This window comes from Plectrocnemia conspersa, unplaced genomic scaffold, assembly GCF_051122295.1.
Source record: "Plectrocnemia conspersa isolate PC_06_02 unplaced genomic scaffold, ASM5112229v1 ptg000010l, whole genome shotgun sequence".
Lineage (NCBI taxonomy): Eukaryota > Metazoa > Arthropoda > Insecta > Trichoptera > Polycentropodidae > Plectrocnemia > Plectrocnemia conspersa.
Genome location: NW_028277174.1, coordinates 19,088,875 through 19,116,656, shown reverse-complemented (window position 1 = coordinate 19,116,656; position 27,782 = coordinate 19,088,875). Strand labels below are relative to the sequence as shown.

Sequence of the window (27,782 nt, the reverse complement as noted above, 5' to 3'; positions counted from 1 at the left end):
GTCGCACACATGCGCAAGCTGGTTCGTCCTGGATGACGGCGCGCACTCATCTCGCAACACACAACAACAGTCGAATGGAACTCGAGCTGGCGGCCGGTCGGGCCGGCCCGTGCCGCACTTTCCGCCCGGTAACGACAGTCTTCGCGTCCGCTTTTCCGGCCATAAACCACAAAGCGAAAAAATCACACAAACGGCACTCTATTATAATTTAAAAATAAATCGCGTCGCACGCCCGAAGCGTTCAATATCGGGCGATCTATATTTGACAATAACACAGGCATTTTCAACCATGATATTTTTACATAAAAAATGATAAAAATAAAATTTATGTAACGTGTGATATAAATTTTAAAAATATGTGATTTTTTTTAACAAATCGTAATGAAAGCTCAACTTAATTCGCACTGAATGCTCTTTGTTTCTATGCTTTTAAAATCAAGAAATAAAGCCCTCTTTCAGATATAATCGACGCCGATTGCGTCACGGCCGTAGTTACGTCAAGTGGGAAAAGGAATTTCCCGTGATATGTAGAAAAATCGATCGACACGCCAGACGCGCTCAGGTATCTTTATAGACGCGAAAAATTGTCACATTCCCGGCGTTCCTCTGCTTCTTTGACCTCCAGCCGAGACGAGAATCTCCGCTGCTATTGTTCGCAAAAAATACAAATTTAAAATTGTAATTCCTCTTTGGTGTTTGGGTGCGTTTATTTTGTAATTTTCTCCTACAATAATTTATCTATAATTTTATTCCCGGTAGATACGTATGAATATATGTATAATTCGGACGCTTTTTATTAATTAGTCTTTTTGGGGGCGAAACGATTACGTTTTATAAGGTGGTACGATTGAGGTCATAATTAAGGGAAGACAACTCGTATTGCACACGAGGGCGCCGTATGTCTCTCGCTAACGAGGATTTGCCTAACAATGCGTTGCAATTTTAATTAAACTCGGCTTTACGTCAATATGTTTATATTAACGTATATTATTATTTTTTAAATATTATAAATACAGTATGTAATTGTCTATGGTAATTTTTTTTGCTCATGTTAAATTTAATTGACAGTTTAAAAAACACGAAAGTAATAAATGTAATATGATGCATTGCTTAAAAATGCCTTAATAACTCTCCCGAGAATATCCATATTTTTATCTAAAATTATTCTTATATCAATTTTTATGTATGTATTCAGTTTAAGGATATTGTTTTTTAAAATAATTTATATTGTACTTAATTCATTACTTAATAAAATAATCACCACACAATAAATTAAAGTATCACAGAAAAAATATATTCCTTATTATACATTATAAATAATTATAGTTCTTTCTTGAACTATTGTGGCTCACTTCTCTTTAAAATATACATTAACTATTTCTACTTCTTGCTTTAGACTTACTAATGCAAAATAACATTATTTCATTTATACATAAGCTCTCCAGATTTTTCTAGCACGAAATACCAGTCGCTGACTAATATCTAAAAGAGCTAGGATCAGAACTCATAAAGAATGGTATTTGTCAATTTGTATTGTATCTGGAAGATCGGAATTGTGATTATTATATGATTAAAATTTCGATCTATCATCACAGGCTTTGTGATCTCGCGGTTGAATATAAGTCATAGTGACATGTATTGATTGTAAGTTGCAAGAATAGTTTATTATTAATAAAATATGTTTCACTGATTTATAGACGTTGATTGCAGTTTGATGTCTTACCACTTACAAAGTGGTTGTTGATTGTGTTTACACAGTTGTAACCCATTAAGCTTAACAGTTAAAAAATAATTTTACCAGACCTGTTTTTCTGATTCATTGTTTTAAATAAAATTTATTTGTGTGTTTATAATATCCAATATTTGTTAAGTTTATGAGTTAAATGTCAAAAAGATCTAAATACATTTTGCAATCAATATATAATGAAATAATAAAAATTCTTTAATAAAATTTCTATTATACATCTCAGAATTTAAGTTGTCAATCGATTCATAGCAAACTATAAACTATTCAATAAATTAAAGTATCTTATGCAAACATTTTTTATTAATTATTATAAATTAGAATGGTCCTAACTTGGATCCTTTATGTAAATCATAGATATATGTATTACTTTCCTTCTCGTATTCTTTTGCTTTCTATTTTTCAAATAATTACTAAATTATTCAATAATACATATACTCTGTAGTTTTTTAACATTATGTATGTATTTATATGTATATGCATATTTTACTCAATTTAAATTTAAACTTAAATATAAATGAACACTATAATTTTATTTGTGCACAAAGTTGGATTTTTAGCTTATTTAAAAATTTTGCTTTTAATATGTATTCTGTAACACCTTACAGAATTTCTCTTCTGTTTTTAATATTTTTTTGGTTCATAATTTATTAACATCTCTAGTTGTGACCGTGTGTATATTTATTCCAATCAAGTACGAATAGTTTTTAAAAGATTTAAAAAATATATTTATCTAATCCAAATTTTACCTTTGTAGTATTTTTTGTATTAGTTATGTACTAGATTTAATAAAAAAATATCTTAATTTTTATTCTTGTAATAATGTTTTTTTTTTACAAAATGATGTAATTTATAATTAATAATGCCCAGCACGATATATGAACCTTTGTGTTTTTCAATTTTACTATTCACTATTATATAATTATAATTTCGATCGATCATCACAGATTAGTATTTCCTAGATTTTCCTAATCTCAGGGAGAAATATCGGAATAATTAATTTAAATTATATATTAGGAATACAAAATTCTCTAATAATGAGCCATTTCAGATCATGAAAAATATCATATGTGTACATATGTACAATATAAAAAAAAAATGTTTTTTTGTTATATGTATATTTACATTTAATTCGTCAACACTGGTTTCTTAAATTATGTTTTTAATTTCTTTAAGAGATACTGTTAAATTAAAAAAAAATTACGTTGATTGTTTTGTTATATAATATATAATTAAATTGACAATTATTTCAATACTTTTAATATAGTATATATTACTTATATAATATAAATGATATTTTACTATCCATAGCCAAAAAACTAAATCATTTATAAAAATTGACAGTGTATTTGAATGTATTATAGTATATATTATAAAATCCGAAGACATTTTAGATAGCATGCGTGAGTCATTTTTATGAGCAAAAGCTCAAACTATTTATTTAATAATGCTTGGCATCTTTTCCGAAGACAATAACTATTTTATAGGGAAATATTTCAATTTAAATAGCATTTCAAATTAATAATTGGAATTTATTTCTTCCACTCTACTTTAGGCTGAAAATTTATTATTATTAATTTATAATTTATTAGTTGTATGCGTCTCGTGGAATCTAGTTACACTGATTGACATAAAGAGGGAAGCGGCGGCTTCCTTGATTTTCAAAATATCTATGGATGCTTCGCTTGATGCAAGCTCGATGATAAAAGTAGTTTAAAGTGTCTAATGTGCAATAGGTTATTTATCCACTCATATACGCTAATCGAGATGGATGAGGTTTTTTGTTCTGATTTCAAAAAAATATTGGTTTAATTAAATTTAATATAATATTATCTTCCGTCTTACTTAATAATATTGATTTTACATCGTAATTTGAACAGCTAGGTATTTGGCAACGCACTTCACCGGCTCATCGACACTAATCAATACGATAGAATTTGTTTATTGTTCATTTAGGAATGCATTTGCCTCATTTTTCGAATCTCCGATCGTCACGTACGTCAATATAACAATTGCACTTGTTGGGCAGGTCGTAGAAATTCATGACGCTCTTTTCTTCTGGCTTGGTAGTTTTGACAAAATATCTATTATTACATACTCGATTATTGTAACTTTTAAAACTTTTGAAAAATAACTTATAATTTAAACTTAACTTACATACATATAATATATGAAAATTATATATTTTTATATTATTTATAAGAAAATTGTGACATTATCAAATTCATCAAATTTATTTTGAAAATATCTTATATTAATTTGTCAACTTTGAACTGTTATAAGAAATTGAAAAAACCGCAATTCAGTTAACATTAGTTTTGGAGAGAAAAAACGATTTATAATACTTGTAATATTTGTAACTGTATTTAATGCATTAAATTATCCTCTGCTCTATGATTTTGAGCATCAAAATAGCGCAATAACTCTACTATTGTCTCTGAATTAATCTGTAGCTAAGTGCTACTTTGAATTCATTGTTTGCATTGAATAATGATATAAATTATTAATATAAAGTTATTCAGTTATTCTGAGTAAATGTGATTGTGTTGTAGTGGAATCGATTTTCAATGTACTATGCTTTGCTATTTAATATTTTAATTCAGATTAATTTCATCATGGTATTTACATGAATATTTTCGTATCAGGCAGACCGCTATAAACCATACGCACAATCTGTATGTATCATCTCATATTATTGCGGAACATATTTACAATTTCGTAGGATTTCCTTGATTGTTTGATAAACAAATTAATTACGAGACAGTTATAATAAATTTTGTAGGCTTGTGTTAATTAAAATCTGGCTCAAAGCTAGACAGACGGCTCACTCAAGAGCATAGGTCGAATTTTATAATCCGGTTTAATCCGTACAAAATTGGAGATACAAAACGTCCGAAGTTATGGAAAGTTTAATTGAAAAAGATATTCATCTAGCCGTTTAAAGTGTCGAATTGGAAATAAAACTGCTGTGTAAAGGGGAAAAATGGCAATTATTAGTAAAAAATGTCGCGAAAATTATTCTAAAATCACGCTACGTCACGTGATTTCGCGGAATTATTATATTATATGGGGTTGCTTTGTTTGTGGCGCACGCCAAGAGGGGAATGTAAAAATTCAATACTTTTGAAATGTTCGTTTCTTTTCATGACATTGCTTCGCAAATGTAAAGTTCATTGTTTGCGGTCAGGCGGCGAGGTCTCCAAGTATAGATTATATTATATATATAATATATATAAAATACAATATCAGATAAAAATGACCGTAAAGATGAGACATCGCTTAATGGTGTTGTAAATCTTAGATACATTTCTGAGAGACGAGATAAAAGACATAAAATAGATGAATTGTTAATAAAGATGTTCCATGATTTTCTATGTTCGAAGCCGTAAGAGAAATTCCCAAATTCAATGGATTTTATTAAGGAAGTTATTGATTATTATATTTAAATTGAGAATATGTTTCGACTGGATTATTTTATCAAAACAGGAATAAAATATGTATGATCCTTTTACAACATTTTCAATAATTAATTTGATTAATTTTCTGAGTGTTTATCTGAGAGCATTTCTCATATTTATGCTAAAAGGATCTGGAAAATACCGCATTAACCTCATTTATCTGGCCGGGAAGAAATACAACAAAGTTTTCTCATTTATACATTCTCAGAAAGCTTTTATTGTTTTAATCTCAAATATTTTTGCAATTCTCTAAATAAGCGTTTTTCTCCTCAAATTTGTGTTTTAAAAGTGGCCATAATTTTAATTAAAAACGTATATATACATATATATATATATATACTTTATGCTTTAACTAGTTTATAACTATAATCTAAAAATAGGACAAACAAGAGGTAAATTTTAAGCAAAATCTAACTGCTGTAAATCACAACATTATATGCAAATTAACTTATCGTTTAATACATGACTTGCAAATTGCTGACCTCAAAGTCAAAACATAAATGTCATCGTGTTTTATCTTGCCTGAAAATTTAGAATAATTGCATTAAATTCTGTCTAGAGAAACATAAATGTGTTTAAATAACTGAATTTAAGTTTATGTATCGAGCGTACTATAGTTATAGATAGGACTTTGAAACAGAAAAGTTTCATTAAAATCTCTATTGGCTCTGGATTTTAATGATCGATTGCAATACTCCGGTTTGTAAATAAACTACAACCAGTAATATAGAATATGCTTCATATTAAATTTTATGTTTCCTTATTTGTATTGGCGTCGATAATTTCCAGAGATGGTTTACATCAATTTTGTGCGAATTTCCGTTCGTCTTTTTAGTGCTGCTGCTGCTGCACTTATCTCGTAAACCTCTTTCATCTTTACAACTTATACCTACTTTGACCCGAATCTATCCGATAGTGTATAATATATTATATAAGTCGTTCAACGTTTATGAGCGCATCTGAAAATTTACAGCGCAAGCGCCGGCGTTTAATGCAATTATACATTTATACAATGCAGTATTTATTACATACACATGTATAACAGACTTTTGTTCAAATGGATAGAAAAATACATCCGTCAGAAGGAAAATGGGTCGCTCATTACGAATGCACCGCGCGGCCGACGGTTTAAACGAAAGAATTGACCACCCCTGGAATTAAATTTGAATATTTCATGACGTGCAAGTAGTCTCGTCTCAAATGGGTCGTTCTTTGGAAACCATTCCACTCTTTGATATGACAAGAGTGTACGTCTTACTATTAATTTAAGTAGATGGTTAATTTGCTTATATATTCATATTCAACTCATATTTATTTTCATACTCACATCGGAAAGTAATGTATAGATTCCAGAATAGGCTTATAAAATTAAAAATAATCTTGCACTGCGGTTACACTATGCCAGATGTAACACCATTCCATACTTAATCTATTCAATAACCCGAATTTGACGAATGGTGATGAAATCCATGAGTTTAATTGCCCTTTAATATTCTAAAATACTTTGTAGTCGATTATTTCGAGACATGCGTTTGTGGAGTTCGTCTTTAATATTCTTAACGCCTCATAATATAATAGTAACCATGAACGATATTGTAAGTCCAACTATTAATGCTATAAAAATAATAAAATTACAAATAAAAAATTAATTTTCATAAAAATTTGCGAAAAATGTTTCTAATAGTATCTAGTTCATTAGTAACAAAAATGAGAATATATGATTGAAAATTTATTTAGAACAGTCATTGTGGTCATTTTTAATATTTCGCGAACCGCTGATGATGTAGGAAATATATTAATCGAAAGCTTGTTTCAAGTTTATATTTTTCATTGATGTCACATTAAGTTTGAATAAAAAAAAATAGTTTCAAAACAAAAGCTGCTAAATTATGTTTTGTAGGTTAATGAACTGATATTTGACACATGAATTTATTTAAAATTTTATAAATTACATTGATGTGCTATGTTGTCCAATGTCGTTTTGCTGCGTCGTTAGGTTTTTAAGTTGTATCGAAAATTGAATTTATGTCTTGCAGAAAATTGCATTTTTACGGCAGCGTTCTGATTTATACGATCGGAAAATAGGAGGAGATCAGCGACCCTCCTCTCAATTTGAATGATTTGAGGCGATACTAGAATTTCTGTTTTATCTGATGAAAATTTTATTAGTCTATTATATATGCTTTTTTATAGGTTGCATATATCTCACAATAATGGAATTTTTGCTTAAAGAACGGTTTGGGTAACGATTATCTTTAAAAGCGCGACTATTATTGTGTTATGTGGGCCGTTCACAAAAAAATTCGTTTTTTGCGATAATTTATCTCATCTAGGAAATACATTGCTGTTCTTTGTTCAACATTATTTTTGATCAGACCGATTAAACGGCCAGAACTTTTTTATTATCATTAGTTTATGAGTGTGTGACGTTGAATTTTTAATTTAATTGTCTTAACGCATTCTCACACCCACATCGTAATGTTGCTTTAAAAATAAAAAAGAATTGTGTACATAATATTTTTTTTACACTTTGCTGCAATTTAAAAAAAAATTAAAATACAAATATACAGTTAATGAAATAAAAAAATATCCCGACAGGTAATTTATAAAATTTATTTTAGTTTTGAAGCACTTTTTCGCATAAAAATGCACAATAAAAAATAATTTAATTTTAAAAATTGGTTAGGAGCAAAAATTTAGGAGGTAATTAAAAATTTTTGTTTATTATGTTGCAAATGCTTTTCTCCCGTACGTATTTTATAAGGCATTGCGATACTTAAAAATTATATTTTATAGCACCATACCCCAACACTTTGTCGGAATTTCTCTATAAGAGCAAATATCTATACTGGAAACCTTTAAAATAGTCGATATGACATTGCTGGAGGTCGATTGAGATCGGTAAAAAAATGATTAAAAATCATTAGAAAATTTCTACATTTTTTATACATTTCACTTGGTATATAATTTAACAAACAAATATTTTTTTATATTTACTATTGCATATTATTTTGCTGGCAAGACGATAAAATAATATTTTTGTTTCTTAATCTTTGAGTAGTTTTAATAAAATCCGTAATATGAATAATAGACATTAAAATAATCTTGAAGATTATATAACCATAATTAAACAAGTTTATCTGATATAATTTATATGCTTTATTATAATCGTTTTACTACGGATACGACATATTTTTTAAACTTATAAAAAATATACATATATCTCTGCGGATTTTAAAAATTTAATAAAGCTGCTCTGTAAACTTTAATACTGGCATTTGAAGCACTATGCAATGAGCTTTTTATTTTCTTCCTCCGCTATTTCTCTCTCAAACACGTGTTTGGCTTCAAATTATATTTTTTTTTCTATTTTTACTAAGTTAGATATCCGGGTTTACATACTTATTACGAATATGAACTTTTCTTCATTAAAGTTTGCTTTTAAATTTTAAAGTGTCTATAGTGGTATTAAAGTTTAATAGTTTCATGATACTTTGCCCCTTGTTCTCTTTTCGTTTTTATTATTATATGTATGTGTGTTGTACTTTATAAAGATATATACTTTCCACGATCTCTACTTCTTAGTGGTTAAAAAAATATTAAGCTATTGCTTGTACGTGATTCAACTACAGATAAATAGAAATATAGAACATCTACACATTAATTATTAAATTACAGTAGCATTATCGATAAAATATTCGACATGCCTCATTTTATTATGTAAGCGTTTTATTTTTAGCTCGTTAATTAATCGAATCTGAACCACCACCACCACCTGATTCTACCAAATGGTTAATATCTTATAATTTATTGTTTCTTAATTATAAATTTATGTATGTATGATGCTAGTATATAATATAATATATTCTAAGAGTCCAGAAAATATTTTATAATTGACTTAATTGTACTTATACAACATTAATTATATTTCAACATAGTTGCCATGCACTTCAACGCCAGTACTCACCCAAAGATATTATTCTTCATTATTTTAAATATGTTTATTAGTGATAATGAATAGCCTTGTACTTGTATGTTTCTTATTTATATATTGCCACATTTTAAACTGTTTCTTTCGCATTAAATATACAAATCGTTGTTGCAACTGAGACCTGGTACACTCTCACGCGTCACGTGGGACCTAGCAAAAATGACAGTGTTGCTCAATAAATAAAAAAATTCTCTGACTTTAACTAGCCTTGTATTTATACTTGCCAAATAATAAAATCTATATACCAGTCATTTTACGACATTTTTAATAAAATCCCTTTAAGTGTTATAAATCAGTGACTGACATCTGAAAGATCTGAGTTTGAATCAATATGAACGCTAATGTATTTTTTATTTCTGTCATATCTGGAAGATCGGAGCTAATGATTATATATTAATCATAATTCTGATCGATCATCACAGTTTCGATTTTCTAAAATTTTCCCAATTTTACAGATTAATATATAAAATTAAATCTAGATTGTGCATAATAAAATAGCGTAGTCCGTAACGTCTCAGACTAGTAACTCTGAGGTTGCGGGTTCGAGCCTCGGCAGTGGCACTCGAATTTGTATTTATCAAAATGCAGTATTATTAAAAATACTGCCCCAGCTAAAGTGACAATTATTGATTATAAATTGTATAGCACATAATAATTTATAATTAATAATATAGATGTCACCAGCTCTCAGACTTTCAGTCTGGTGGTTAATCATACTTGTAGGTATTCATTATGTCTGATTGACTTATTTAGTTTGTACATGTTTGCCTATTGTAACGCATTGGGTTACAGTAGGCAAGATTAGATTTAATAAAAGTAATAATAAATATTGATTGTAAGCTGTAATAATAATTAATAATTAATAAAATAGATGTCACAGTAGCTTAGTAGTTTTTTATTGAGTTTACCATATTGTAACGCACTGGACTAACACCTGTCGCGTCTATTGACAATTAATAAAATATAAAAACTGGATTTTTTAAGGTGTTGTATGGAAATATAAAGTAAAAATAAATTTGGAAATTATTGCGTTGTAATCCGTTCCCTAGTAAGCTTACTGCGTAAATGTTACATGAGAAAAAGCATGCTAAAAATGATATTTTATTAACTAATCCGTACGTAATATGCAATTCGCGATAATATTTGGCTGCTCGCCCCTCTGCTTCTAACACATTACATACATAGCTGCAACGTCAATGATTATTTTCCTTTTGCTATAAAAAGCAATCACATAATTCTCTAAGCTATATTTCATATATTATCAAATATATAGCAAAAATTAATTTCTTTATATATATTATAATAACAGAAAACATTTTATTTTTAATGCCAAAGCGATTCACATAGATCAATGTATTTCCGTACCACGCCACAGTTTGATTGATTGTTTTACAAACGAATCACTCAAAATATACTAGCGTTTAGCTGTTCATCGTCGAGAAACTTTTTAATTTGTCGCCCTTTTATCTTTGATGTGACGTAGACAGAGAACCGTGTTGTTGTAAAACTATCGATCGACCCTCGTGAAATATGTATGCATAAACGCGGACAAAAGGCGGCTTGTTTGTTTGTTTTTTCCGAGTGGTAACACCGCAGGTGCTCCGTCAAAAAATCGGAGGTGAAATTGCTTTGGAGATTTATACGCTCATATTGGCCAACCTGGAGAGTTAATATAAGGCAGGGGGTCGTGACAAGAATCGCTGCGGAGACACGTATTGTTTGTCACCGTAACATATAGCGATTGCTATACATATTTTCTTCTCCGTTTTTAGCGTAATATATCATGGCTACAACAGTATTCTAAGCTTTATAAGCTTAAGAAGCATATGCTTATTATTGATAATATCATTTTTGAATTGCGTCTTACATCCGCATTGATGGCACAATATTTACACTTTTTTTAATTAGCCGGCATTCCGCTATTGAACTGAAAATCTTTTTTGAGAAGTATTTAATATGCGATGGAGCAAATCAGATTGAGCTGTTCTTGAGACTTATTGCATATATACATAATTTATATCATATTAACTTCAGAGGCGTGTTTTTCTTTGATATTTGTCCGTCCTTCAGATAATTTTTCAATCCAATTATTTTTAGATATATAGTCTTAACAGCTTTTGACGAACATTTAGGCAGTAATCACAAACATTTGTATTGTTAAATTAAAAAATAATATTGCGGAATAATTAAATTAATGAAACATTCTTAAACTTAATGGTATACATTTATTATTTTTCTTGGCATCCAACCGTAAATAATATATCATTTTTTTAATGTATTATATTATATATAATATGTATCATACATATATTTAAAAATATTTCAATTTCAAATCAATAACATGCATCAGAACTTGAGACAGTCTCGTTTTAAAAACAGCTGATTTTATTAATACTTTTAATTTTAAATTATGCTGTATAAATTAAATATAACTTTTTATGTACTTTTAGTTGATTTTTAAATGTGTAGGAGATACTAGTTATTAAACACTTACGTAAAAAACTTTAATAGGCTCACATAACGATATTTTTTTAATTAAATTTTTTTTTTAATAAACTCAATTAATTACAGCTGTTGTTTTTAAATAAGTATTTTTTTGGTACTATTAATTTTAATTAGACCGTTTATATAAAAAGTTGAGTTGATTCGTTTATCAGATTTTTATTATTTTTTTATGAAAAATGTATAATTAAAAAATATGCACTTATTATAATTTTGTAACTGCTTAACCACATTTATTTTTTAACATATAATGTAGAATATCGATCACGCATGCTTTATACACCCATATTTTTTTCAACAAACATGCGTAACGCCGAAAGGTCAGCACTTTTCCAGTTTGTTAATGATATATATATATATACATTTAAAAAATACCACATATTGTAGGAGGCTATGGTATTGTGTTATGTATTTTAATAAACCATATTAGGGTAATTACGAATAATATATTCACTCGTAAAATATAATACTGACCGTTAAAGTTGCAAGTAGGTCGTTTACACGCTTAATTTCCATGTGCTTTTATTACAATGTGTATTTTTTGGAAGTCGAATAAAATAATTTATGGCTCCCGACCGACTCGACGTTTGCACAAAGCAAATCGATAAAATGGGGTAAGCCCGTAGGTATTGAGTGAGAGAGAGGATTCCTTTTAGTCAATTAATATCCCTCAACCCATAACCAAGCTTTATTGGCTTGTACAAGTCCCAAATATTCGGAAAATTTTTGAACAAAGAAAATTGAGAAACTGACATCGTTTCTTTTGTGAATAGGTTTATTTAAATTGTAGAATTTTTTTTTACAATGTATGCTTTTTTCTAAATACATACACTATGTTTATGTATAGTTAATTGATACTCATTTATCTATTATGTATGTATATAAATTTGTACATAATGAAGTTTATACTATTTATTATATTGTATATATATCCATGTTTACTATGATTAGTATTGAGATACTGTTATTATGAATCTTGACGTTCTAAATTGATCCTGGGCCAAATATTTTGTACAAAAGTGATTGGATATGAAATATGCAAATTTCAGATAAACTTGTTTTTGTGAGAAAAGCCTTATATGGAAAACAGATACGATATTTTTTATGTAAATTTTCATCGTGCTATGCAAATTATGGGTTTGTAAAAAATATGGATTATTTTTAAAATTGTGATATGCAATTAAAAAGTTCACGTTCTTATTTGTTGTGTATAAAAGGCTTAAAATTGTATAAAATAGTTTTTAAAAATAATATTTTTTTATTAAAATAAAATAATTAATATTTAATACGAGCAAATAGAGAAACTGTTTCAATTTTTATTTAACTTGTCTTATAAATTATTTATACAACGCATCTTATACATGAGTATAAGATGCGTTGAATAAAAATAATATTCTTTCCTTAAAAAAAGTGATAAAGCACTCCTTTAAAAGGTGTTTTAAGCCCTAGAGATTTTTTTTATGAAGTACCTAATATGAAAAAAGTATCTCATGTACTTCTGCTATTAAAAGTATCAAAAAAGTAAGTTATTTGAACGGTTTAAATATATAAACCTTCCATAGGTAAACTAAATTTTTATTTTCACGTTAACGTCCCTCTATAAAACTGAGAGGATTTTATTATTTTGTATTTATATTACACGTTATATTTGATACACTGGAATTGCTTGTACACAGCGTTTGATATACTAGAATTGTTCCTGGAAGCTGCTATTATGGTGACATTGCTGTTAGTGCTCAAAACTAACTTTTGCAATTTACACTAATTGCATTTTATCTTTTTGAGAAAAATAAATACGCCGCTTTAAAATGTTTTTAAAATATTGTATACTATACAAAATATAAAAATATTGCCATTGATGATATCTTATTCCGTAGCATATTGTGTATTAAAACACAACTTATCCCCCTAATAATTAATTCAAGTGAACGGAGAAATCTGAAAAAGCGCTATTTTCAATTTGCGTCCAAGATGTTGGCCGGGCACAACCCCTTAATCTCCCCCTATTTTATATCCACTTCAAATTTGGTTTGTTTACAAAGAGGAAAGCTCGCGATACGCTCTGGGCTTAGGTGAAGCTCTGAGGATATCAAAACCTTTCCACATCCCTTCTTGTTCTGGACGGCCTTTGTTCAATATTACCCTGCGACCCCTGGGGGCACAGTGAGAAGAGCTCGTGAAAAATGCCTTTTCTTTTCTCTGTTTACACTACAAAGATTTAAAGGATCGGTGTAACCCTTATCTGAGCCTAAACGCTACGAGCCGATAGAAAAAAATATGCCTATACTTCTGCAAAAGATGCAAAATACAATTGCACTACTTAGCCTTAAAGTAGATACAATTACTCTAACGATTCTATTCGTGGGTTATCGGACATTTAAATTATATTTGTTTATGACAAAAATGGCATTTTATATTTTTTTTAACATCGTAATATAATTTCTTAAATAAATAATAATAGGCATGAGTTAAACCTTTTTATGCTTTTAATAAACAAAAAAATTACATTAACACTATTGGTAGCTTTTATTAATAACAATATTTACACCTGAAAACTGTTTCGATTTTATTCGTTTGATAGCATAAGCGATTGACCTTGCGCCTACGGTCAAGAGCAGGACTCGAAAAGAAAACATTTGTTTCTCACACGCATTTAATTAAATAAGTGTTTTTAGTATTTAAGAATCACGCTCTGATTTTCTAACATTCAATTATCTTCCAACCCCTGCTATTAGGACTGGATGCTGGATTAATTAACAAATAATGCCCCAAAAATATAAAAAATAAATTTGCTTTATATATTTTTTAATATTTGTCGGGTACATCTTTTCAACAATCTTTCCATTAAACAATTGAAACACTCAATGAAGGTAATAAATCGGTAGGTCTAAAACGGTCAAAAAGCTTACAAAAAATGTACAGTCGTAAAAATATGCTTTTAAATCATAAACTCTGGTGACAAATCCAGTTTTAATATGTGATATAAAACGTCTAAGACAAAGGCTTATTTGTTAATATAGGGCACTATTGTGAGACAATCTATTTCCATATGACGTTAAAGTATCCGTTATGAATCTGAAAGATTAAAAATATCCTTCGCTAATGTCTTAAAAAAAGATAACATGAGCATACGTAATTTTATCTAGCGGCCACTCCTTTGTATTTGGCCGTTCCACCGAAAGGGACAGAAAAAAAAATTTCTATGGCGGCCAAACAACGATTACTTTTTAAGACACTCAAGACAATTCTAGTTATTGATTTAATGTATCGAACATGGTAAATATTGTATCATGTAAATTAGATGTATTTGTGTTTCCATGTAAAAAGTAGCAAATAATATAAGCGATCGCATTTATACAATTAGAGCAATTTATTTAAAAAAAATTCGGTTGTTTGTGATTTTAATCTTTATATATGAACTGTTCTCATATAGCGAGAGTCTATAAGCGATCTGACGACAATGGCGACGACCGCGTTTGTTTTCGAGCCGCGAGAAAAAGAGATCGGCGCTTAACATTAAATTAATGACGGCATTAATGCGAATGGCCCCAGAGTGAGCACTAGGTGATAAAGAACTAGAACTCGACTCAGACATTGGCATAAATCCAATATATTTTCGTACACGTGAGACGGCGGCAATGTAACACAAAAAATACTAAATGGAGGGCAAAGTCGACCATTGAGCCCCTTATCATACATTATTATTATTACTATTGTTATGATATTGTGGAAAAGGTGTCACAGATAATGGATTGAGAGAAAGCTTTTCATCATGACACTATTTAGTATATTATATCTGACATCTATAGCTTATACACATTATTTGTAAGCTTTGCATATTATGTCATGCTCTTGTATGATATTTATATGATATCTTAACGATCTCATTTCTTATCATTTAATGTTGACTTATTACAATTTTTTCGGTTGTTCTAAGTACTCGCTATCACAATTAATAAAATAAAGTAATCTTTAGCAATACTATTCTCATGTGCTATAATCGATTGAGCGGATTTTAAAGTATGTTTTCATAACATACATTATATAAAAATATTCGTGCAGTGTATAAATCTATTATATTTTACATGTGTGATAAAAATAAAATATAATATGCAATAAAACACTTTCGATTGATTTTTGTAATAGTTATAATAACAGTTTTTATTATTAGCATATTTTAAACGTATAAATTTAGATTTTAATGCTGGGAATATAATACGGTTTATTCTGATTATGAATACATATATATTTGTAAATTATTATCTATAATTATTTGAAGGAAAAAATATCACAGCTTGCAAATGTTTCTTGGCCTTAATTTCGATGTCGTCCGTCTGGAAAATTTCAAGGACTCTTTCTCTCGGCATGTTTGAGTTATGAAAATTTGCCCGTTACATAATATCGCCTTGTTTTTCGGCATTATTTCATACGAAATATAACGTTTATAGCTATATATTTATTCATAAATAATGGGCTTGGAAGTTATGTGTCGCCACTGAAAATATACGATTCGTTGCTCCTTTTTTTTTAATTTAACAATAGAACCACGAGTGATTTGTAGCATAAATGTATGTAAAATACCATAGAACGATAGGGAATTGACGTTAGAGCGGCGAGAATTTTATTTGATTAAAATGCAGATCTTTTTCAGCCTTGAATAAATATATTTTCGAAATAGTTTTATACATACAAACATGTCGCTATGGAGTTTTCCTTTGTGTTGGAAACCTTTGTTGGCAGATTTAGCTAGCTTTTATTTTTAGATACTAATTATAAAGACGTGACTAATCTACTGCCGTTTTAAGTAATTTTAACACATCATAGTATTATATATAATATATTATAAATAATAGGGAATTAAAACGACATAGATATTTTTTTAAAATCAAGTGTATTTTATATGAAGCTTGTCCAATTTTATTTGTTTTTTTTTACTAATACTGTTCAATATCATATAAAGAAACCCTTTATACAGGTAGTATAACTATTATTTCTAGAATCACGTTTCATAGAATAAAATGGCACTAGAAGGAATGTAAATATTATTCGTGCTCCAAACAAACATCGTGTATCGCATACGAAAATATGATATTTCGAGCTACTCGGTAGCTTTCTCATTCTGTGTAGGAGTTTTGAACTCTGCATTAGTTATTACTCGAAAATCGCATTTACTTTTTAGCTGTAATAATTACATATAGAAAAATTGCAAGTCAATACCTTATAATTAATAAATTAAACAAAGAGCTGCGTTCGAATCCTATTGAACCCTAGTAATTCATAATAATTTATATCGTGTGTCTGTGAGATAGAAATTAGTGAATATTATTATAATTATAATTCCAATCAATCATCACTGATATTGTTTTTATAAATTCACATAATTTCACGGATAAATATTAAGAATAATAGTATATTAATAATAAAATATATGTCAATAATTTACAGATTTTGATTTTAGTCTGTTGTCTCACTACTTACTAAGTAGTTATTGATTGTGTTTACCTGGTTGTAGCGCATTTGGCTAAACGCTTTGTCAAGAAAACGCTGGACACTGCCTTACAATTACTTGAATGTAAACTACATAGTAAATTTGAAATAAATATTTTTTTAAGAAGGCTCACTTTTGGTACATTTTTGTAAGAGTTATAAAAATTGACTGAAACTTCTGTTTTAAATATATTTATTCTTTACAAAAATAATAGCTTAGTGCTCCTTAAATTATATAATATCTAGATAACCAGAAATAAATTGGCGTATAAACATTTAAGATAATGTATCGCCTCAATGGAAATAATAAATTGATACCGCGAAAAATCTCAAATAAATATACAATAAAACGCATAATTATTAAATGACAATTGAGATTAATTAAAAATATGCTATTTATGACATATGTTTAATCTTAAATGCAAAGAAAAAGCACTTTTAATTAAATTAAAACAATTATAAAAATTATTATTATACGTTTGAAGCTTAAATTTTGCTTTCGACGTCTAACTTAGTTGCATTACATAAAAAATGTTAATTTTGCACATTGGTTACTTATGTATTATATAATAAAAAATAACATCTAAATCTACATATTCTATTTCAGGAGTTTCATGTTGATGTTGAACTTTTTCAGCACCCGAAAATTAGTCAGAATTGACACATAACAAGTCAAAAAAAAATCATAAAAATGACCCAATTTCTAATTTCCGCGTAGGTTCACAATCGTTTTATGTATTACATTACTGTTTAAAATAATTCACAGTTTTTGGCTTTGCTCTCATAATTTCAAGTATTTCGTTCGTATTTCTGAATAACTCTCAGTTAAAAGCACTGTTGTTAATGTGTTTGTAATGGATTAAAACTCTCGGCAATTCTTCTGAACTTTTGGATTTATTGATCAACTTGATTATTTCTACGAGTTAGCTGCTACTCAAGTGAAAATTGTTTTGATAAACTTTGCGAGAGTTCTGACGGACTTTATAGTTAGAATTATTTTCTGATATTCTTTACGTAACAAATATTTGAAAGACTTCGGGATTCGTGTGTTTTTTCTAGCCAGTTGGATTTATTTGTACAAACTATACAGAAAAATGCAGTTATCAGTATCGAATAATGAATCTTAAAGCCTCATAGTTGGGAAAATCGCGTATCTTTTTTAAGTAATTGGTGATCGATAATGGTTATTCGAATAAGAAAAGGCAAATTGAGAAACAATCGCGTTAGTGCTTAGCTCCAGTCATATCCATCTCTTCTAGAGAACGCAGTGATTCGGAAGCACTTCACAACCTATGATATTAAAAATGTGCAGGCGATCACTATTTGATAAACTAAAAGGCCTTAATCGGCAATCTTACTATCTGCGCGCGGCCTTGATCCTTATGAAACCCCATCTTATGGGGTCTCGAAGGACCAGCGAAACATTTCAATTGTTGTTTGTCTCGAATTTTTATTTCTAAAAATGTAGCTGCAGTGCAATAAATTAAATATAATTTATATTACACATAATAATTTATAATTAATAATATAGACATTCTCAGACTGGTGGTTAATACTTACTTGTAGATATTCTTTTTGTCTGATTAATTTACCCAGTTGATACGGATTAACCCAGTTGTAATGCATTGGGCTTACGCCTGTCAGGTTACAACGAAAGATTTATAAAAATAAAATAAAAATAAAAACGCGCTTCATGAATGCCAACGGTATAAAAACAAGCAGTAAACTCGCGATTGAATTAGTTCAAGCATCTTGGCCACAACATAAGTTTTGCTGGGCATGTTATAAATGTGGCAAAACGGGTGTTATTGTGATGCTCTTTTCAATAAGTTTTTGGTGTACTCTTTTCATATACTATCAAATATAATCTAGCTTATAAACGATTTTCATTTAAATGCATTACTTATGACAAAAATATGTTTGCTTCTGATTCTGTACCTCTATTAATTTTAGAGTAAAACGCAACTAATTATAAAGTAAATTTTTAGTAAAAAGCTATAAAATTGTTTATGTCACAAATATGATTTCACCTCTAGTAATGAATATTTAATGTATTTAATAATAATAATGTATTTAATATTTAATGTAGTTGTGGAGAAATTAACGAGCACTATTCACCATTCGTAACGAGATGTTTTGTTGATTCTAAGCCGTGTTATTAAGTTTTCACATATTATCTCTGATTCAGTATGTAATCTCAAACAAGGAAAGCGTATGAAATTATTGGTCCGATGACGGATTTGTATAAGGATAATTGAGTCTAAGCACTTAGTAATTTTTTCCATTTGAGTCTCGTATTTTGCAATAATATGGTGTATTTTTAGATAATATAATATAATGTACACTAACGAAAAAAAGGTCCCGGTAAAAATAAATCGAAAATTACTTCAAAAACAAGCAATAAATGATACATTGCAATGTGCACTGGGTCTACAGAGGTGCGTAATAATTTTTGCCCCGATAATCACCTACGCGTGCCGTGTATCGTCGTCGCCGTTTGACGATGGGGAATATATTTATTAGAATAACAAATGCCTCAAACAAACAATGACTTAATTATGTATTTATTTTGTTTGTTCCCTGTATCAATTTAAATAATATTTCCATTAAGGTGATGAATTTTCCGAATCCCATAAATTTTATATTGTAAAATATCGGAAATATGAAGAACAACTCATAAATCAATTGGCAAGAGTATAAATTCGCTACGCGCCGATTCAAACGTCTAATGATTTAACGATTGATACAATAAATTTGAGGAAAAAACGGTCGTAAATCGCGCGATTTTGACATTTCGTGTTGCCAGCGTGAAAAATTTTGAGCACCCCCTTTTGTGCGTTTATAAATATAAACGCTCGCGCCGCCCGCGAAATAATTTATAAGAAATCGAATTTCGTCGCACGAAAGAAAGAGCGTAGAGTTTGAAGAATTCAACGCCCGTCAGATTATTCTAGTGCGGTGACGTCATTTTCACACAAGTGGCTTTCGGTCCCATATTTGAATCGTCACCGCAAGCGAGACAGGGATACAAAACGGCGGCATTTGTGCCGAAATTGCGCTTCCGGCGACAAACAGGCGCCATTTTTATTTTATTTATTTGTCTCGTTTTTCACGAATTTAAAATCGATACGGATGTATGTATGCGAGATGTTGGAGATAATGTTCAAATATATACCTGCCCCATCCTACTGTATAAAATATTTAGTATAAATTTGCGCACACTCTATGAAATTGTGCGTGGGAAAGGAGGAATGTCGTTAAGTTAATACAATACTTCATTTATCATTTATCTTTTTTTGATGTGATTGCCTTTACTAAATAATATATCACCCATAAGCGTACCAGGGGGTAGATTACGACAGCGTTTTCCAATTGAGTAGTCACGGAATCCTTTCATATTTTGTACAACATAACAAAACCCCATACATAGTTTTAGCCTAATATAAATGTTGTATATCTATCTACTATTAAACTCTCACTGACTTTTTAAACTACTTTGATTGTGGATCTCTCTTTCGCTTCGCCACAATCGAGATCAAGCAAAATTATATTGCTTATTTTTTATAAGATAGCTAATTATTTATTAATGATTACCTGAAAGACTTCAAATTGGTTTTGGATTTTAGACGTTGTAACTGGACCCAGGTTGACGTGAAGAGAGAAGCGGCTGCTTACTTGATGGTAGGCGTAGCTTAATTTGGTGATAGTTTAGATTATCTATCTTCCGTCCCAAGTTGGGGATACAGATAAAAGTTTTTGATAAAGTATTGCCAGAAGCGAATTTCTAATGGAAGTGCCATTATAGGTAGGGCTTCTGACCCGGGTAGCAGCGGATTCCGCGCGCTGTTAAAAGAACCGAATACCCTGTTATTTTTAACGGGTATTATATGATTTTTATATCAATCAATTTTCAAGCAAAATTATCCAGTTATTCTTCTATTTTACAAAACCCATTTAGAGATTAAGTTTCTGTTAATCCTTTGACTGTTAGTAATATATTGGGACGGGTAAGCCATTTCACGTGTTTTTACAAAAAGCGTATTCATATATTTAAATTGACCCACGTTCATTGACAAAAGGCAACACAAGAGTGGTTCTAAAATATTTGTTTGCAATTATTTCTCTCCAAAATTTATATATTATGACTAAAATTAAATCTTTCTTAGATACAACTTTATAAAATTACATTAGTTTCATATGCGGTGCAATATAAGTTATCAGAATGTTTATTCGTAATTCTGCGAATGTTTTAAAACTGATTTATTCATCAACCAGAATAGTTTTGTAACAAACAATAAATTTATCCGCCGTTGTAATTAATTTTGAAGAAATATTTTTAATCAAAATTTTAATCTGACGGTTGAACTTTGGGAATCCTTCCCCCTCTTTTTACTTATATATTTTATTGAATCTCCGCTTTTTTGTTTTTCAACTGTAATTCTGAATTTATCTGTATTTTTTATAAAAATATTGTTATTAATAGAAATATAAAAATATTGTTATAAATATAAAGCATTTAAAAAAACATATGTATATTAGACTCTCCAAAATATTTGGATAAGTATGACCAATTTGGTATTTTTTCTCTGGCTCTCTTATTTCTATTGTGAGGAATATTTTAGGTAAACACATGCGAAGTTTTATTTTAAATTGCGTATGTCAAAGTCTCACTGTATATATTTAGACCCTAAAAAATAATATTTATAGTATTATTAGTTATTATATTTAAAAATTATAATATTTTTCACAAATATAAATATATTATCTTTATAATTTTTTATGAAGTTTCTATTTAGCTTTTTCAAATTTTCATTTATTATTCTTCTTATGCTCGCATACAAATTTACATTTGAGATATATCAACGAGATAGTACGGTATATAAATTGGTGCTCGACGCCTGCACATGCAAGCCACCGACCGCCTACCGAAAAAGCCCAGCACCGTCCGTTTCCGAATCGGTGCCGTGACGTATCCCCCGTGACGTCATGAATGACGCGAGAGTTGTGTCGTGACTTTACATCATCGTTACATCGAGTCGCCGCACTCGAGTGCTGATTTACCGCAGCCGCGCCGATAAACCATAAATCACCACCCGGAACTCCCCCTCTAGCGATTTATTGCGATCCTCTCTCATTATTCGCATTCTTCGTCGCCGTTATTCGTTTCCTGTAATTCACTCTCGTTATTTTTTTATTATAATGAGAAAACTTCGCCCCTCTCTTTCAATTAATATTTTTTAGGGTCCACTTTATTATGTAGTGACAAGGCGGGCGCTTTTTATTGTGAAATTTTGCATTTAACGCTTTGTTCGCTAAATTCAGACATGATTGATGTGTTGTTGTCGGAGAGCTTGTCAAGTATACGAACGCTATTTAACGCAATTTCAATAGCATTATAAATATAACTCTTTTAATGTCACTTTTTATGCTGGGTTCACGCCATAAATTTGATATCTTATTTTGTATATATTTTCATTATTTACTGCTAAATACTTGTTTGAATTATATCTCTTTATGTTCATATTTATTTTAATATTTCGTATAAAAGTATTCTTAATGTTTATCAAGATGGCTTTCCATTGTCCGTAGCTAACAAATTTCAAATCTGTATAGTGTATAAATTCGGTAATATTTTTTAAAGAGAAACAAACAAACAAGAAGCGGCAACATATTTTCACAGATAATCTAAATACTTAGATTGAATCAACCGATCGGTCCTAAGTTTTGGCCGTATGTAAATTTGTGCCTAATCGTTTTTCGATTTTATCGATTCGAACACTTTACCATACCGCCATCCCCTCAAATGTCAATCAATCATTCTAAAATTCAGTCAAACGTAGGGGATGATGACTAGACGTTAGCGATCGACGCTAATGACCAATCTACTCTACAGGACACACCCTCTCTGTTATGTTCTAATCTCGTCCGCTTGTTTTCAATCACAATCGAAATCTAAAGATCGGCCAAGACGCGTACGCTCGTTTGCTTACGTTGTTTTTATTGCACTTTCGATTCATCGGTTCGTTCTCTTCGAGCATTTCTGGCGAGCGAGACGTGCAAATAAACAAACGTAAACTATGTAACACAATCGACTTAATGAGTTTACGTTGGACTCCATCAACTTATGATTGATTTTTATGCACTGTATTCAGTTCCATGAAATAGCAATTCATGTACTATTGTGTTTTATTAAGGATTTTTTTTAATTATTATTATTATTGTGCAGCAATTTTGAGTCATACAATTTGTATATATGTACGTGAAGTTATCTTTGAACTGGATTTCTGACAGCTGAACCAAGTTTGACGTAAATATGGAAGCAACTGATTTCATGATCTCCTCAGTCTTTGTCGATAGTCGCCGTTAGATATATCAGCTTAAAGTTCTAGCGGAAGCGAATTCCGAATGGAAGTGAATCATATGCGCTTTGTATGCGCTTACAACTATAATTCATATTCAACATCATTACATACATATATACATTACGGATCTATAATTTGAAATCCCTGAATAACTAAATATGAAAAGTTCAAAAATGATTCTTGAGATATCTATATAAGAAAATATTTGGTTATTTTCCGTTCTTGTATCCCAGCGCCTTTTTTTAGCAGCGTTGAGATACGATTTGCTGAATTCTCTTAAATAACGCTGAGAATAAATATTCATTAAGAATAGTATCTAACACATAATATGTTCAAAACACATTTATTCGTTCTATACATTTTATTACACTTAAAAAGAGATACTTATACAGGCTTGGCCATAATAATGGGGCACCCCAAAAATGTGTTATATCTCTTAAAATCGTGAAAATATAAATAAAAAACATTTTAAAAACAATTTTAAGCTTATTTTTTATATTTATTAGGACCATCCTTATCTTTAATTACAGATGCCACCCTGCCTGGATGGAGACAATTTTCTCCATTCCATCTGCAATTTTTCTCGCAGCTCAGTTTTGGATTTACAATTGTGTTGGGAAACTTTTACTTTTGCCCATAAATACTTCATAGGCTTTGAGTCTGGTGACTGTGCAGGCCATTCTAAAAGCGTGAAACTCTAACGCAAACCAATTGGTTTGCTCTCTTTTCCGAGATTCTCCGAATCGGATGCTAGCAGTATCTGTGTTTGAATTGAAATATATATGTCCAACATTTAAATATATATGTCACTATACTACCCTCGCAAGTTTACAGATTAATATATTTCCAACATTGCAATATATATGTCACTATACTATCCTCGCAAGTGTACAGATTTCCTACCCCTGCTGCGGTCATGCAGCTCCATACCATAACTCTTCCGCCATAATATTTGACTTTGGGTACTACGCAATCAACTAGATATTATTCTATGACTCTTGGACGTACGTGTGCTAAGCCCAGGGTCCCAAAAGTTAATTTTTTTTTTAAAAAAGTAGTTTTATTATAGAAAAATATTTGTTTAAAAATAAAAAAAAATAAAATTGTTTAATATAAAAAAAAATATATTTTTTTATATTAACCAATTTTAGTTTGAAATTATCTTATAGTTTGATTTATCAGACAAAGTCACGGTTTGTGTCAAATTTTACAACAGCTAAGTCTTACATCGTTGAGCCTTCTTCTCACTGTTCACGAAAAAATGACAGGCTCTTTGCTTACAGAGTCTTCAGCAGCCAGCTTTGAAGACGTTTTTCGACGATTTTTTAAGGACTCACGAACCAACATTCGATCTTTCTGGGTAGTTGTCTTTCATTTTCTTACAGTTTTTACCTTTGATTTGTAAGAAACACATTCGTTGAACCTCTAGAAAGCATTTTTGACAGCGTGTCCTGAACAATTATTATGTTGACTAATTTCCGATATATTCAGTCAATAATATGCAATAAAATTATTATATATTCGCTCCTTTAGCTTCACTTAATTCGGCCAAATTCACGCAACTGAACATAAAGGTCACTTAAGCGAGACTGAACAATTAGACCTGTAATATTTTTTTCAAGTGAGCAATTAAAAACGACAAATTCTATTGTATAGTTCTCAGAATTACGGTTAAAACTGCCTGCTAAAATATTTCGGTCAGACTTTGTGCATTTGTAAAGAGTTACACACCATTATATGGGGTACCCCATTATTATGGCCAAGGCTGTGGTTTCATTGCTAAAATAGAAAAAAATACTTTTATAGCTTTGTATTAAAATAATCGGTCATTTATTTTGAGAAAATTTACGCTAAAATGGTATTTTAGTGCAATAACGAGTTTTATTTTATGTACTCAATTTATGCATTACATTAATATATAATTGATGTATAAAATCAATGCGATAACAAACAATGCAGATTTTCATATATTTTGTTATTATTCCCTTACTAGGCTTTCATAAAAAGAATTCGAAGTAAACATGTATTCTGATTCTTAGAAAAATTGAAACATATTTTTCCACAGTATTATTGAAATAGAAAAAGCACACCCCTCAATATTTTTTATCAGTTACAATGTACTAAATAATCTCCTGAAAATATTTGTCTTGTTATATTTTCACATATAAGTTTTGAAAGCTAGCATTTTTGTAGCAACACTATAATTTTAATACATATGGAGGTTTTATATTTAATTTGATTTTAAGCTATTTTTAGCAATTATCAATTATTTATTCATGTGGGCGAATTACTACAGTAATACAATATTAATGATAAAACGAATTAGAGTTCCAAAGTTAATTAACTAAAGAATAGTTGCTTTATATGTTTCAATTACTGCTATTTTTAAATTAAATAAATATAGGGAATGAGAATTTTATTAAAAAATATTGAAATATTAAAATAAATATAAAAAGCATTTATATATCTAAAACAGCGATTTGAGTAAAAGCTGACTGGTTCTTATATCAAGTTGAATTAAAAATGCGTTATTTGAACAGAAAAAGCTTACTTACTTAATAAATGTACACGTATAAAAAAGCTCTTTGGTTTCACGAGGGTATAAAAATTTTTTTTGCTCCTTTGAAAAACAATTCACAGTAAATATTAATAAACCACAAACACTTTTAAATTAGGCAGATTAACGTTTCTACAATGATTAATCGACAATATAAAAACCCTAATTGTATAAGAAAAAGCATATAATATCCCAGTTTATGAGGCAAAATTAGCCCCGAGGCAAGAAAATAATTGGACCGAACGGTCGTATGCTACATTCGCATGACCAGTTTTTTGGCGTATTTTCCCTTTGTGCGACCAAGTTACAAGAGGATAATAAGGACTAAGGTCCTCTTTATCATCCTTCTTTTTTCCATTTAAATATAGATGGATGTATGGCAAATGTCAAAAAAATATGTCGAATAAATCAACGAAATTGCTATTTTTTCAATATAGATATTCTTAAATTTTTTTGCTAATTAATATATAATAGAACTTTAAAATCACGATATCTGTAAAAGAAAAAAAACTACTTTTTGCTATAAATACGTTGAAATGAGTTTAAATGAAAATCAATATTTATTAAACTAATTATTTTAATACATCTAAGAAAAATGATCATACCTAATATTTACTACTAATATATTAACTAATGCAATTTTAAGTATTAAATGTTAAAACCTTATCTAATTAACATGTTTTTAATTTTTACATACAATAATTAATTTAACATACAATTTAAAATAATCTTGGACAATCTTTCATATTAAAATCCTCTGACATTATTTCTTTAAATATATAAAAAAGTGTATTCTGTAATACTGTTTTTATTAATTTATTTGATAAAATTTTAAATCGATTATATATGTTTTAGTGGCGTGCCGTGACTTTTAAATATTTTGTATTATTTTATAGAAAATAGTTTGAGCTTTTTAATTAATATGTTTTTTTTTACAAAAGCCGGATAATATATTATATATAAAAAAATATGTAAAACAAATTAACGAAATTTAATAATAGAAAAGTGTTAAATATATTATAATCAAATCACTGATTATTTATATAATAATTATAAATGCAATATAAAATAATAGGAAATAAAAAACAATCGGCAAACCACTGATATGTATATATTTTTACTTGTCAATACAAGTACCAATATTTCTCCGAATAAAGTTGAGCTTTTATGTTGATTATGATATTTATCGATCCGTTTATTGAATGTGTATTATGTATACTTACAGGACATATGTGAAGTGTAATAAATAAATAAAAGTGACAATTGAACATGGACGAATAAGAAGATCAAGATCCAAGAAGCACTGATTATAATTATAATATATACATATAAAAAATATTCGCGCAGCTCATCCAAATCTGTGATAGTGTCTTTTCGTTGTTAATTATCTGAATATTACATAAGTTCCACTGCAAACTTAGGATTATACAATATATGTATATACATACATATAGCGAATAGATTGCACATTTTGCAAGAACAAAAAACATAGCCTGAAGCGCAAATTATATAAATATACGAAGAAAGCGACTGAAGAAAGAAGGGGAAGATAATTTAAATTAAATCAATGTATATCAAAATTAGGAGCTTTGAATATTGAGCGCACGCTTTTATATATTATATAAATATATATAAAAAAGTAAGACTTAGTCATTAAATTGCACGTACTTGTTCGGCTCGT

The 27,782-nt window shown here is 29.3% G+C and overlaps 1 protein-coding gene and 1 long non-coding RNA gene across 3 annotated transcripts in view; both read left to right on the top strand.

Moving 5' to 3' along the window:
• Positions 1-27,782, top strand: part of sei (potassium voltage-gated channel seizure) — a 131,151-nt gene that overhangs the window by 32,905 nt on the left and 70,464 nt on the right. The window lies entirely within an intron of this gene.
• On the top strand, positions 67-27,640 carry LOC148230847 (uncharacterized). Its single transcript, XR_015810913.1, has 2 exons — positions 67-128; positions 27,327-27,640. It is a non-coding gene; the product is annotated as an uncharacterized LOC148230847 (long non-coding RNA).